A 16,235-nucleotide genomic window follows, 5' to 3' on the forward strand; every position below is an offset into this window, starting at 1 on the left:
CCATGTGATGTTCACACAGCCAAATAGCTTACCCATGCTTCCATGTGACCTGACATACAGAAACCTGTAAGCATACCCATGTACCTGTAGGTGAAAAAGATGTAGATCTCAACATGTTGTCACAGTCACATATGGAGTCACTTTAAGGGTACAAAGATGCAGACTTCCAAATGTCATTTTGCAATGGCCATAAGCTCCTGCTATCCACCATGTTGTGCTTTGAAGCACAACTACAGTTGCACATTGGTGTCAGATGTGTAGGTCTCACAATTTTGAGGTCAGGCACTGCACACATCAAGGAAAGCACACTAAGATTAGGCACACTGCCGTTCACTGCCCCGGGTTGTCCATGACTCCCCTAATGCAGCTGATGCCATGAGGCCACATCGCAGCATGCAGTATCAAGGGCCATTACATTAAACTCTTGAGAAAGTACATGTAGCTTAAATGCATATCAGCTGCACTCAACACAAAGGCCACTTACAAGCCATAGCATCACACTAGAAACATCATAGAGCTCCGCACTGGCTCAGGGTTGGGATACATGCAGTCACTCACACCCAAAGTCACCCTTCGTAGAATACTCCCCCAACTTGTTGCTGATGGGCCCTCAAGCGTCCATCCAGCTCAGGCTGTGTCACTGCCGAGATGCGGGCCATTAGTGGTGTCATGCTCCAGCGCGTCAACCTGCCAGTCCGAGGGAGCAGCCCCAGTGTCACCTCTGTCACGTTTTTGCTCAGCCGGCAGATGTCATCCCACCTCTTGTGACAGTGTGTGTGCCATCAGTTGGATACACCCAGAGCCCGCACCTTGAGTGCAATGGCCCTCCATAAGGCCTTACGCTGGTGAACTTTAAGCTGCAGGCATGGGAGACAGGAGGAGGATATTTCAGTAACAAGTTATGTACCACTGTGTCTCAGTACAGGAACATGCACAAACTTAGCACTGCTATTCAGATATGTTTAGCAGAGGCCATACAGCATGACACGTAGTACATTAGCATAATATAATCATACCTAAATGTATGCAGGTATGAGATGGACACAGTACCTGGCCATCTCATACACATGCAGAATGCCAGCACAGAAAACAATATGAAGAAGGCCCACAGCTGCGATGCAGTTGGTGAGTGAGCAAGACATACATAACATTGGAAATGATGTGTTGGGGCAAAGTCACTGTGTCCAACACTGCACACCCCTCAATGTACTTGGACTGTGAATGGCTCACTGCGTAATGGAGGTCACATTTTTAGGGACATGATCTTACATTCTAACACCCTTCTCACAAGGTCTGTCTTGTGAAATCCACAGGCCCAAAATAGCTCATTGAAGAATAGGGTGGCAGACAACACATATGTCTCACTCTGTCCATTCAGTGATGGGTCCCTGTCAAATTGAGCAGTAACTGTGCAGGCCAGAGGGGCTCACACTGAGGTTAAACGTGGGCCATCAGAACAGTCACATGCATGTACAATATGAGAGGGCAAACAGTGCCTACACATGCGAGTCAGTACACAAAATGAAACAAATGGATGGGGGATGTTTCAGAAGTACAACAATCTGCTGTGTCATATGGGTATTTCCACCAAGAGTGTTAGCCTCTGGCATTTCACTCTTGTGCACAATGCTCACAGATCCAGGGTGTCAATGTCAAGTAAAAAATACTTCCATCTCCCTCTGGACGAAAGTCTTTGTAATGCCACAAATGAGCATGTGAAAACCTCATAGACTCAGACATCCATTCGCACAGGCAAAGTCTGGTCTGAGATACACTTTCAACACCAGCAGTGTCACTGTACGGCTGTAAAGACACTGCCTGCCCACCCATCCTGAAATGTAGCCTGGGATTTGTGGAAATTAGGCTACAAACCCCATTTACCCGAAGTCAGCATGCTAAGCAGTGTATCACACAAACCTACACTCTCAGGCACATACTACAGCAGATAAACGTCATGTGAGCCCTCCCTGCACTCTCCAACTTCCACTCTAAAACACTTACCATGACATCAGGAGCACCATATAGCCTCCCATACTGTGAGAGCACCTCGTCCACCAGGTCCTCCAGCTCCTCTGTGATGAAGGGACAGGCCCTGATGTTCTCAGTCCTCGACATCACTGGGTCCAGGAGACAGGAACACCAGCAGTTGGTGGTGAAGAGTGTCAGTCAGCAGTGTCTGGAAGCAGTGGAAATGTGTGTCTCTCTCCCACACATATATAGCCCCCTGGGGTTGTTTCAGTGGTACTCAGCTGCTGCAATTGGTGTTCCGGGTCATTTTTTTCAAATGTGACCAATGACCGGCCCGCAGTAGTGGAGCACGCCTACTGCGATTGTCAAAAGTGCATTTGTGTACCTCAAGTGCGTATCCCATTGGCTGTAAGGGCATGGGCATTGGCGCTGTCACACCGCAGGGGCTAGGCGGTTGCTACCACGATCCTGCATCTTTCAATTGCATTCAATGACCGGCCACACGGTAGTGGAGCATGCCTACTACGATTTTCAAAAGTGCATTTGTGTACCGCAATTACGGTTCCCATTGGATGAATGAGCATAGGCACTGGCGGTGACACACCGCAGGGGCCAGGCAGTCGCTACCACTATTGTGCATCTTTCAATTGCATCCAATGGCCGGCCCCTCGGTAGCGGAGCACGCCTACCGCAATTTTCAAAAGTGCATTTGTGTACCACAAGTGCGGATCCCATTGGCTGTAAGGGCATGGGCATTGGCGGTGTCACACCGCACGGGCCAGGCGGTTGCTACCGCGATTCTGCATCTTTCAATTGCATTCAATGACCGGCCACACGGTAGCGCAGCATGCCTACTACGATTTTCAAAAGTGCATTTGTGTACCGCAATTGCGGTTCCCATTGGTTGAATGAGCATAGGTACTGGAGGTGACACACCGCAGGGGCCAGCCAGTCGCTACCACAATCGTGTATCTTTCAATTGCATCCAATGACCGGCCCCTCGGTAGCGGAGCACGCCTACCGCAATTTTCAAAAGTGCATTTTTGTACCGCGATTGCGGTTCCCATTGGTTCAATGGGCATTGGCGCAGACACCGCAGGTGCCAGGCGGCCGCTACCACAATTTGACAGGTTAACATTAGTACCAATGGACGTGATTGCAGTGGCGGAGCACGCCTACCACAATTTTCAAATGTGTATATCACTTCCGTGATTGCGGTTCCCATTGGTTGAATGGGCATGGGCATTGACAGTAACACACCGCAGACGCCAGGCGGTCGCTACCGCAATTTGGCAGGTTAACATTGGTGCCAATGGCCGTGATTGCGGTGGCGGTGCACGCTTACGGCACCTATGGACACATCATGCTGTAGCCATGGCAATGGCCAGTTCTAAGCATTGAACAGTAAACACTTTCTGTGAATCATGCCACCAGATAGTGTAATTCAATGCTAGTGTGACATTGAACTCACTGATGACTACACGTGCCATGACAGTGCACAGGATTACATGCAATGGCATGTACTTCCTCACATGTCACTTATGATATTGTTGTGCATGTACACAGATCTGTGGTGTGATGGACTCTCAAATATGTTCACGTCAATGTGTGAGATGGCTAAGCAACACACAGTAATGAAGGTCTGACTACATAATGTGCCTATTTATTTATTCATTTCTAAAGCACCTGGTTACGCCAACCAGCGTGTCCCCGCGCTAATTGGACTAGTTACTAGAAGCTCGGTGCAAGCGCCTCCCAGTACTTACATGGGGGAGTTGGGCCTGTCTTTATTTGCATCACAGTACAGAGGATAAGAGCACGGTTTTCTGTATTTTTCTAAATGTGGTTTCACATTGTTCCACTCTTAGAGTTTCAGGGAGCTTATTCCACAATTTTGCCGCCATGTATCTAAAGGACCTTGACCCCATTCTAGTGGTCCGTATTCTAGGGATTTTTACCAGAGCCCTTCCTTCTGATCGCAACTTGCGGCCTGGGATGTAGTGTACTATTAAAGGGTGCGGGTATTGTGGTCCTTTTTTTCGCAAGAATTTTATGGCAGTAACACAGTGCCTTAAATTGTACTCTTTTTTCTACCGGCAGCCAGTGTAAGTCCTTCAAGGCTTTCTTTGCAGATGGTCTTTTAGGGAGATTCAGTACAAGCCAAGCTGCCGCATTTTGTACTACCTGTAGCTTGGTTAGCCCCTTTTTTGACGCTCCCAGGTATAGTACATTCCCATAATCTAATTGGGAGGTTACCAGGGCGTGCACTATGGTTTTCCTAGTGCTGGATGGCAGTAGGTCCAGTATCTTCCTCAACGTTTTTAGGGTACCGAAGCATTTACCCACTACCTTCCGTATCTGGGCATCAAAAGATAGTTTAGTGTCTAGCCATACACCCAAATTTTTTACCTCTGATTTTGGAGTGGGTACGGGACCCAATACTTCTGGCCACCACGCAGAGGACCATATGCTAGGGGTTTTACCCACTATCATCACCTCTATTTTAGTTCCGTTCTACTTCTGGCAATGATTGGACATCCATTTTGCCACATCCTCCAAGCATCTCGAGAAGTTGAGCGCTTTCTGATTGTTGTTTCCGGAGAGTGTTACAATCAGCTGAGTATCATCAGCATATGATACGCTGTTTACCTGATGCTTTACCACCAGTTTTACTAGAGGTCCCACATACAGGTTGAAGAGCGTGGGGCTCAAGATTGACCCCTGTGGGACTCCCTGGGATAGTGCCACACTTTTTGATGTTTGCGATTGTTGCAATACTTGGAAACTTCGCGATGATAAAAAGGAAGTCAGCCATCGTAAAGCAAGGTCTTCTACACCGCACTCTTCTAGTCTGTGCAAAAGCAGCTTGTGTGAGACGGTATCGAAAGCATCGCTTAGGTCCAGTAGGATTATTGCAGCTGTCTGCCCCTCATCCACCTATTGTCTCATTGTGTCTGTAGCCAATAGCAAAGCTGACTCTGTGGAGTGGGCAGTTCTAAAACCAGATTGAGAGTGGTGTAGTAAGCCATTTTCCTGTATATGTGCTGCTAACTGTTTGTTAACTAGTTTCTCCGCAATTTGTGCGACATACGGCAGCAGCGATATAGGTCTCAAGTTTCCTAGGACTACAGGGTCAATAGATGGTTTCTTTTTCAGTGGACGTACCATTGCTTGTTTCTATTTGTTAGGGACTTCACCATTCTGAAAGGAGGTGGTGATTAGTTCCGAGATGAATGGTATGATAACATCTGCTCCCATCAATAATTTATCTGGGCTAGCCGGATCTAATGGAGATCCTGATTTAATTTCTTTAGCAATTACTTTAAGTTCATTAAGTTCAGCCATTTTAAATTCCTCGAGTCTTTCTCCTGAAAACTCCTTCATGGGTCCTACATTATTCCCCTGTTGTGCTTCATTTGGGAAACTGCTGTATATTTTGGCTACCTTTCCTTCAAAGTATTCAGCAATTTTATTGCAGTTTTCCACTGAGGAAGTTACCTCCTTCTTATGGTTTTCATAGATTTTCATAGATTTTAGTATAGAAAACATTTCTTTTGAGGAGCTACTCGCGCTTTCTATCTTTGCTGTGTAGAATTTGCACCTTGTTTCCCTAATTAGTGCATGATACTTTTTTAGCTCTTTTTTGTAACAGACCTTGGCCATGTTGCAAAAATTTTCACGCCACTTTCGCTCTAGCTTCTTGCACTCTTTTTTTACTTTAGCAACGGTCTCATTAAACCCTGGTGCAGATGGCTTATGTCTCTTTGAATTCTTGGTACTCCATGGTGCTATCTTATTGATAGCATCTGTTATCCATTCCTCAAACTGAGCATTTCCCTAAAACAGGTTTATTTTTCTCCAGTGCTTGTGAAAAGGTGCTAGGGTTAAAATTTGACCATTTTCTATGTGTCGTTTTAATACTAGATCCCTCTGTCCTTACTCAGGCACAGCTATTGAGAAAGGGATTAGATAGTGGTCTGTCCAAGGGATCGGCCGGTGTGACTCTACTTCTATATCCTCTTGGTTGGTAAATATGGAATCAAGGGTGTGGCCCCCCTGGTGAGTTGCGCTCGTCACCTGTTGAAGTAGATTCATTGCCCCCAGATAATTACATAAAGATTGAACTTCTTTGTTTTCTTTCTTATCAAAGTATAAGTTTAGATCGCCAAGTATAAAAAACTTCTCATAGCGTAAGGCTGGTTGTATTGACTGTTCCCCTAGGCTTTCTATAAACTGTGTAGCTGGACCTGGTGGGCGGTATATTAAAAAGTTCGCTATTGTGACATCATCAGCTGCAGCGAGTTTGAATAGAAATGATTCACAGTCCTTTATCTTTGCTTCTGTTATATTGCACTTCAGGGAGACGTTATTAATTATAATTATAACGATTCCCCCACCTCTAAGTTCTCTGTCTTGCCTTTGAATCTCATAACCCTTAGGGAGTGTATCTATGATGTCCGGGTCTGAACTGTCATTTAACCAGGTTTCTGTAAGGAATAGTGTGTCTGGATTTCCTTCTTTTAAGATGTCATGGATTTCATATTTATGTTTTGACATAGACCGGCAGTTTAGTAACATTAATGACCATTTTCTGACTGACCGGCCTGTGAGGAAGATCTTGTAAGTGGGGTTGAAGTTACAGTGTTGGCATTTTAGAAACTTCCCATCAACATTTATATTATTTTTACAGTTATGTGTTCAGTAAGATTTTATTTCGATGATTAAAAACCATCATAAAAATACATATGTACATTTAAAATACAATTAAATCATATGTCTGAACAATTACTTTAAAACCAAGTACATTAGATAGACAGTTAAGAATTACAAAAACCATTGTAGTATACATATCCTCGTCATATTCACAAATTCATATTCATTAATGTTCACCTCTTGTGTTTCTTAGACTAACAGCTACTCCGAGAAAGTTAATAATAAAACATAAAGTTCTTGTGTCGCTTGCCCTTTGTAAGAAAAGTAAAGCAGCCTTCGCCTGACAGAACTTTTTCTCTTCTAAAATCTCCACCAAAAATTTCCACCTAGGATTCTGATAAAATGGGCATAAAAGTACAAAATGAAGGGTGTACTGCGGAGACCTATTGTCGCAGCCGCAGGCACCCTTCTTCTCAATTGTCGCAGTAAAACCAGATGGATAAGACAAAATGTTTGGCAACAAGTTGAGCCTAAAACGGCACATTAAAAAACTGTCTTGTGGGTTATACATCAAAAAAAGGTAAGGTTCCATGCCCTCACCATTAGTCACAAGGCGATGAGCAATTACAGATTTCTTTGACATCTCTAGCTCAACTCTACAGAGTGCAAAACAGCTGTTTCCTAGTCTGTGAGATACAAGAGATGGCAATGGTATCTGGGTTGTTAAAGAGGTCCTTCCTATCTATTGCCTCCAGAGTCATCTTGACATAATGTACCAACTGGATTTGGGACCACTTATCCCTTGATAGGCAGTCAGCAATGATTGTTCTACTAAGTTCTGCTCAGGGTTTTTCCAAATTCTAAGCCAGGCCATTATAGGTCTTAGCCTAACCTGATCAGTAATATGGGGGATTCCTAATTCATTGTGCACAATCTCCGCTGGGGTACTCTGTGCTAATTTTAATAACCTACGAAGATATTTATCTGTTTCCCGCTGCAGCTGGGAGGCATCCACAAAACCCCAGACGTCTGCTCCGTACAGGGCTTTTGCAGTACTTATAGAGGTGTATAGGTTTAGTACCTGTTCGGCTGACCAACGACCAAGCCTGTGGGCAGAATCCAGTATTGTACCATCAGAACGAACCAACTTAGAACAGTGTTCTTCAAACAAGGTTTTACATTTTAAATCCCCGTCAAAAACCAGGCCCAGGTATGTGAAGGTTTTTACGGTTCTCAAGCTGTGCATCCCTATGTTGTAGTTATACCTTCTGCTGGGTTTTTTGCCTGCCCACATTACAAAGGACTTGCTCAGATTTACAGACAGATCTAGACTGTCCATAAACTGAGCAAACCCTGTGATCAGACGCTGTAAGCACCTTGGGGTGCGGGCAAGCAGGACCGCGTCATCTGCACACAATAATACCGGAATATGACGGGATCCTGCTTTGGGACAATCCATGTTCAGGGCAATGAGAGCTTTCTCAAGATTATTTATATAGAGTGAGAAAAGAAAAGGGGCAAGTATGCACCCTTGTCTCACTCCGCTAGTACACGGAAAGGGTTCGGTGCTCCCCCCCTCCGTGTTATAGCGGACCCTGGCTGTCGTGTTCCAGTGCAATTCTCTAAGAATGTTAATTAAACCAGGGTCAATCCCGAGACTGAACATCATAGCCCATAGCTTATTTCTATTTACATTGTCAAAGGCCGCCGCCAGGTCCATAAACCCCAAATAAACAGTTTCCCGGCTAGCCTTTGTGTATTTGGCAATGAATAAATAAAGATTTAGGCATTGATCGCTAGTTGATTTCCCAGCCCTGAAGCCATACTGTGTGTCTGCTATGATGTGGTGCTCCTCGGTCCAGTCCATCAGTCGGCTCAATACAACACGGCCCAAAATTTTTGCAGAGACATCAATCAATGATATCGGCCTGTAGCATTGGGGATTGTCCCTACTTCCCTTCTTAAATATCGGGACAATCACGGCTGACGACCTTGAGCAGGGAAGCCCAGATTTCACGCCTGCATTGAGGACCCTTGTCAGGATTGGGGACCATAAGGTAACATTACTCAGAAACAGGTCTGGTGGGGTGCCATCCGGGCGCGGGGCTTTGTTTCGGGTGAGCCCTTGGATAGCTTTGGTGATTTCAGTAAGGGAGAAATCTATGTCAGTACTCCGTGTTCCATCCCAGCCCTCATCAAGAGCCCTCCCGTGGGTGTGATTATAGAGACCCTCAAAATGTAACACCCACTGTTCAGGCAATATATTAGTGCCAATTACTGGGGCTCTAGATTCCTGGAAGCATGGCCTGTTTATTATCCTCCAGAATTCACTTACATCCCTGTTTTCCCCCGCCTCCCTCAAGTCGTCCCAAACTTCTGCTTGGAGCGCATCCTTCTTTGTTTTAGCACTGACTTGTAGGTCTGTCTTGAGAGTGCAACCTGGAGTCTGTCTCTGGGCCTGGCTTTCAGACTCAGTTTTAGGTCCTTTAATGCACGAGAGCAGTTGGCGTCAAACCACTTTGGCTGTGATGTAGCTTTCCTAGGCTTTTTTGCCTTCAATAAGTCATCAACTAGACTGGTTAAGAACCCAAACGCCGTGACCAGGGAGGGCCCCTCTATCAGTGGGTCTGGGCATTTTTCAATCTGGGTTTTACCCTTTTCTATCAGAGACTTATAAAATACCTGTGCGTCAATTTTCTCCCATCTAAGCCGTCTCCCCTGGTCAGTAGGCCTAAGGAGAGCGTCTATCTCAATACATCTATTTGGACTGCCCCTATGCATAAGTTCCAGCGCTAGAGGGTTATGATCACTGAAGGCGCTCCAATTAATCGTGACCCCAGTAACCCAGGTCTTGGCAAATCTAGATATTATAATAAAATCTATAAAGGAAGAGCAGCCTCTGCCTTTAAATGTGGGGGTGAGAGTACCGTCTTCTTCAGGGGTGACAAGATCAATGGTGTGGTCAAGAGCATATGTGTGTAAAAGATTTCTTAACACCCGCCCTTCAGAGTTATGCTCAAAATGAGGGCCGTTTTCGACCGAACAGGACGACCAATCAGGACTAGCTGGGATCAAATTTGGGCATAGATGGCAATTCAAATCGCCCATTATCAGCACTATGGGATTTGTCGCCCCTTTCCAAGCCTCTAGCTCTTGTTGCAGTCTATGTTCAAGTTCGAGAAGGACTGCATTAGTTCCCCTGACCGGTCCTGTATTATAGACGTTAAATAACAGGAGCCGAGGACCATTCCCTGAGAGTCTTAAGGCCTGTAGTGTGTGTGAGGACCAAGAGGGTGTCGTCCAGACCCCTTTTATGCTTAGGTCTACATAAGTAGCTAGTCCCCCAATTGCCCTTCCGGATCTAGCGTCTTGTGCTGGCACAGCAAAACATTTAACACCCGAGATTTGAGGGGGGGTACAGTCAGCCACCCAAGTCTCTTGAAAGCTGAATATGTGAAAACCATTTAAGTGCTTTCTCCAATCTGTGTTAACAAATTTACCCGCTAGGCCTGCAATGTTCCAAGACATTATTTTTAGAGAGCCATCAGAATCTTGCTCTGCCTGAACGCCCCGGTTAGCACAGATAGGTCCTTCTTTGGTTATTAGCGACCCCTGGGGAATACCCTGGCCTTGTGATGAGAATGGTGCACCGCCCCCACCCAGGTCGTTATTTCCTAGGCTCTGAGGGATAGTTACATCTACCTCACCACTAGCCTTGTTATCTTGGGGGTCTCCTTCCCTAGGCAGTCAATCGTTTACATCAAGGGATAGTAGAGGGTTAAATCTATTTGACCATTCCTGTAGGGACCCTACGTTTGGGGCCAGGCCTTCTAGTGTGTGGCGCCTGGGTCTAAAAATTTCTGGAGCCCTTCCCCTTCTGACAAAAGTATATCCAGAGCTGAGTGGAGCACGCTGTGAGGGATAGAAATAGTTTAGTGGCAAAAGGCGGATCAAACTGCGTTGATTAGTTTTCCCGATCCTCAATATGAACTCCGCTAGGTTGGGTTTTCTGAAGTTCACTATAACACAGTTGCCCGCTATATCTTTGCGTTTATTTCCTATCCAGTCTACTCTTCTTACGTTTAAAATCTCCCCGCTTTCGTTGTCTGGCAGAGGGGTGTTCGTGTTTAGCCAATGGATAATTTTGTTTTTTAAATCAACATGCGACTCTTTCTGTTCTGGCTTAAGTTCCGGGACCCCTGCTAGAATAATCACATAAGGGCACGCCTCGGGGGGTAAATGTATTGCTGGGAGTGAATTAGATTTAATCACTCTCTCAGCTGTCTTTTTACCTATGTTTTGTGCCAAGGGGAATGTTGGGGGGTAGGTGTTTGTCAATTTGAATTTGCACCAAGTCCGATTGATTTTGACCCATGTCAGTGCTCTTTATCCCTGCTACCTGGGCAATCCCTGACTCTACCTGAACTGTGGGGTTTGGGGGCGTATGTAGTTGCACAATCATGCTTTGCTCCACGTTGGCACAGTTACTTTTAGTTTTGGGTGCCTGTTGGGCCACTTTACAAGCGGAGGTTTTATTCGTGGTGGCACACTTTATTTTCTCTTGTTTGAGTAATTCACTTGTCATTTTGTCAAGTCTCCTGACTAGAGGTTTAATTTGACTTGTAATGAAAAGTTCTAGGTGCCCCTGTAGGTCCACTAATACTTGAGCTATCCACCCTGGTGGGACAATCCGCTGTGCTGTTACTAAGTCAATGACTTCTACCTCTGTGGTTTCTGTACTCAACCTAGGGACTTTTGAATTTATACTCCTAGAATGGGGTTTCTTTACTCCCCTGATTTTCTTTCTATTGATCGGGATTTTCCCCCTGGGTATAACTGTTACTGGCTCTTGGTCTAATATTGGCTGTGCAAAGGGAACAGTATCAGCCGAGGTTTCCAGAGATTCGGATGAGGGGGCAATTCCTTTTGGGGAGTCTGTAATAAAGATGGGGGATCAATTATTGGAGTTAATGACAGACGTCTCTCTGTACATTGAATCTCCCCAGAGACTGCACTAATGACCTTGGTTAACATAAGATCAATTGCAGTAGGCTGAGTTTTTTGCGGTTGCATAACATTAGGCTGTACAACTGTTATTACTGGTGATAGGGGGGTGTGAGGTTTGCCTTTAGTAGAGCGAGTTTTAACTTTGCCAGCCATGACAAACAATGTTGACTAGCAGATCACTTCACCCCACTGTCAGTAAAGACACACAAAGGGTAGCCACCCTCAACCCACCTTAATAAATGCAGATTACCCAACAATAACCCACCGCTATAATCCAGTGTTCTAGTGGGGCCAGTTCAAAGGTCCGGTTTCCACTTGGTACCAAGAAAATTAAATGTTCTTTATGAAAGGATATCGAGAGCTGGCCCAGCCCAGCCTTGGCCAGCCATGGATGGCCACAGACGGCCCGCCCTTTGCCCGGGCTTAGCCCGGCGATGCCCGCCCGCGCGCGTCTGCGACGCGGAGAAAGCTTCCGTGCTTTAAGGAGAGGTGTGGCTCAGTGGTTAGAGGCGGCAGACCCGGAATCTGAGATCGACCGTGGACCAGGGTTCGATTCCCCGCCTCGGCGGGTCTCGGGCTCATAAATTCCACGGTCTCGACAATTCTCGCTCCGGTGCCTCCTCGACTCATGGGGTCACACTCTGCGACTCTGGGCAATAGCTTGCTTAATCTCCACATCGGCCCCTCGCGGCGGGATGCCTGGCTTTCACCTTGTGGATACCCTGCCGGGGTTTCTCACAGGGGAATACCAGGACGGGTTCCCTAAGCAAGCGCGGAGATGCCCCAGGGTAAGTCCTGCGCTATATAAGTTTCATACATTTACATTTAAGCGCCTTCAGGCGCGCTATGGGCGGAAGTGGGTGGTCCAGCAATGCAGCCTGGGAGCTGCAGTCTCCCCCAACTGCGGCCGTTCAACGATGGAAGAACGGCGGCAGAGGAGACCAGCAGCGTCAGGGCCCCAGGAGTGGTGCAACAGGTGAGGCGGTGATGTTAGGTCCGGTAATGCCCCCGATGTCCGAAGCGTCTCCAGGAGTTCTGCAGCAGCGTGAAAGGGCAGTGTTCCAGGTGGTAGCCCAGGTAGGAATGACCCACGCCGCGGGGGTTGAGGCAGAGGTAAAGAGCGCGATCACCATGCCTCCCCCAGCGGCAGCTGTATTCAATCAAGGTCCGATGCGCCCTAGGATAGCGAGTCACACCAGGGATCGAAGATCGCAGCCCGGCTGCAGTGATGGCGTGACAGGCAGCTTGGGAGTTTTGCAGCAGTATCAAAGGGCAGAGTTCCAGGTGGTAGCCAAGGTAAGAATGACCCTCGCCGCGTGGGTTGAGGCAGAGCTAAATAGCGCGATCACCACGCCTCCCTCAGCAGCAGCTGTATTCAATCGAGGTCCGATGCTCCCTGGGACAGTGAGTCCCACCAGGGATCGAAGATCGCAGCCCAGCTGCAGTGATGGCGTGACAGGCAGCCCAGGAGTTTTGCAGCAACGTCAAAGGGCAGAGTTCCAGGTGGTAGTCCAGGTAGGAATGACCTTATGTAAAATAGGCTTACTCAGTCTTGTAGTGTAGTTCCTATTATCCCAATAGGCTCTGCGCATTGGAATAATACCTTCAATAGTATAGGCCTAGACCAGACGTTAACTAGGTCTACTACTGTCGATATTAGACTTAAAGTTTTGGGTTTGCCAGCTAGCTCAGAGTTCACTAGAAACTTTCTCGAATAGGCAAGGAGGAGTTGAACCTCCCTGGATAGACAAGAAGGGATTTAGTTTCTGACAACCATAGAACATGACAACTTTGCTCTCCCCTAATCAAGAGTGTATCTCGAGAGTCGTGTGAACAAAAGGCAATTTATTTTACTCAGTCAGTACGTGCATTCTTAGTCTCATCAGTTTGTAGAGAAAAGGAATAGACGGGCGTGTTCAATAAAAGATGTTATTTATTGATCAGTCTCTTTTCTCATACAAGAGAAATGGATCGATATTATTGCAATACTTATGGTTAAGTAAAGTGCATACATTAAAAGCAGAAGTATAAAATAATACTGTAAAAACATTGATATGGTTTCTAAGCCATATGAAGGTTTAAAATGAATAAAATATATTACATACACATATACATTTGGTTAATCGTACTCAACTGGTGTTTCTAGCTACGCCTACCCCGTGTACCTGACCTAAGCCTAATACGTGGGCGGGAATAGAAAGTTACAGTTTAAGTTAAGTTTGTTTTGCCAAGTGACTGACTAAAGAATTCTCTGTGAGGGGTTATTCAGTTCTGTACCTGGAATCTAGGATGGATGAGGGATGGTATCTCTCGTCTCTGGTCTCGATATTCCAGGCTGCCTGCGAGGGCTACCCGGAAGCGCCGGAGCTGGATTTCTCGGCAGGAGAAAACAGCGTCTCGTTCTCAGCGCGTCAGGAAGGCGGGGCTGCGCCAGCGGGGTCTGCTCTGCTCTGGGCTTCGGCAAGTCTGGCTGCTCTGATCTCGTCACCACCGCGTGTGTTTGCATAGGGCAATATCGGTAATATTTATACCTTTAAGGTGCCGAGATTGACGTAAGGATGGACATAGATACGTCAATATGGATGTCATACGACCAGGTCGTTAGCACATTCTTTTGCTGAAGTTCTCGGTGAAATCAAAACAATGGCCGCAGGGTTTTTCCCAGGTTGTCATAGGTTTGATTTGTTATGAGAACTCCGTATGCCTTATCAGGGGCTGGAGGAATATCGCTTGTCTAATTAGATGGCAAGCGTTATGACCTAATCAGATAACACGTTCCTGTGCCGTAGTGTGGCTTTATCAGATAACGGTTCCTGCATCATGGGGGTTTTCTGCCTCATGGGATGGCTGCTAGTTAACTTGTTAGTTTGCTAACCAGAATAGGGTCAGGAATAGGGGGATCGATACAGAATCTATAGGAATACATCACACCCACTCCACGCTAACTATGGACATATTTACTAATCTATGCATAGTAAAACATACTATAGAGTATTGTGTATACCTTACCACCCCAAAATACATAAATGCATTTCGAAATTATCAAATATACGGAAAAAATGCAGTCATATGTATAGTATGCACTCAAGCTGTAGGAAAAATGCTAAAGTAATCACACATTTGTATACATTATTGCTATTTGGTATATGAAAATTTACACATGAAATGGCTCTTAATACAGAAAAAAAGTTCGAGACCATTTCATCACAGAATAAAATATTTATGAACATACCAGCGGGCAGCTAATGTCTATAAACCATCTAAAATTAGAAATTTTAGTTCTCTAAGAATAGTTCTTACTTTAAGCAGAAGATAGTGTCCCGAAAAATATGCAAAAATATTTTGGGGCTGCTGAAAAATATGCTGTCCGTGAACTGGAGGGAAAATTGTTCATGTGACTGTATTATTAAAGATGAAGGCCAAATTCAGGGAACGCCGTGTACGAGCTTGCTCAAAAGTCTCTATTTCTGCTCCGGTGAGAACATCATATCATTTAGACTCTCGAAAAAGTTGTCAACAGCTTCCTGGGAGAGTTCCACTAACTCGGAAATAGGTGTAACCATGCATTCGTGCGCATGATTGTCTCCATTGACATTCTGATTTGGATTGCTGACAGAAGGTCGTACCTGATCGATGCTGCTTTCATCTTGAACCTCACTACCCCTTAATCGTAGTGGTGAAGCTTCCACGAATGCCGTCATCAGGATTGGTAGCCGTTGAGGGCAGCACAAAGCATGAGCCTTTGTTGGACTCAACAATGTTTCTGCATCCATTGGCACATCCGATTGTAGCGTCAGACAGGTGTCTAACACGCATTCTTCTCCGCATAGCAGGCACCTTAATACAGGTAAAACACATCGTTGCCACATTGGTCGAAAGGATAGAAACCAAGTCATGTTCAGGTCTCTAAGCCGGGATAGTCCCAGGATTTTTGATATCCGGTCCCGGTATCCAATGGCTAGGATTGTTTCTTCCCTTGTCGCAGGTGTTTTGTCTGTGACATGGTTTGCCATAACGAAATATAAGGACTAGGAATAGGATTCCTGCAATTAGTCCCAAAATGAGGGGAAGTCCGCCAAAAATCGAATGGACGAAATCTGGAAAAATACCCAGTATGGCTTTGAATGGTGTTAATGCCATCGAAAATACTGTCTTAAATACCTTTGAGACTCCACTGGTATCAGAAATATTTAAGATTTCATTCAGGATTTCTGCGAAATGTATGGGGGAATTAGTTGATAACAATGAATGTATCTCTGCAGTCGTCCTTGCGACTTGGAGATCATACGTTTCTTTTGATGACGTGAGCCTTGTCGGCGTCTGAAGAAGCACTGTTTTCATTCTGCTTAAAGTATCTATTCGAATAGAAGTAATTTTCAAGTTGGGCCATGCCCTTGCCTCCCTGTCTGGAAAGGAGCTGGGGAACAATGAGTGTCCACAGCACTTGACCTTCGCAGTCGTAGTTACGAGATAAGGAGTCCCGGGCATAAGACTACAGCATCTGCGGTCTACAATTAGAATGTAACTCCCATTATAGAGTCTTTGAAAGAATGGTTCAATCTCTGTTGCAGGTGCGCCTTGCTGGTGACATGAAAGGTTATTTGAGT

This window comes from Lissotriton helveticus, chromosome 11, assembly GCF_964261635.1.
Source record: "Lissotriton helveticus chromosome 11, aLisHel1.1, whole genome shotgun sequence".
NCBI classification, from domain to species: Eukaryota; Metazoa; Chordata; class Amphibia; order Caudata; family Salamandridae; genus Lissotriton; species Lissotriton helveticus.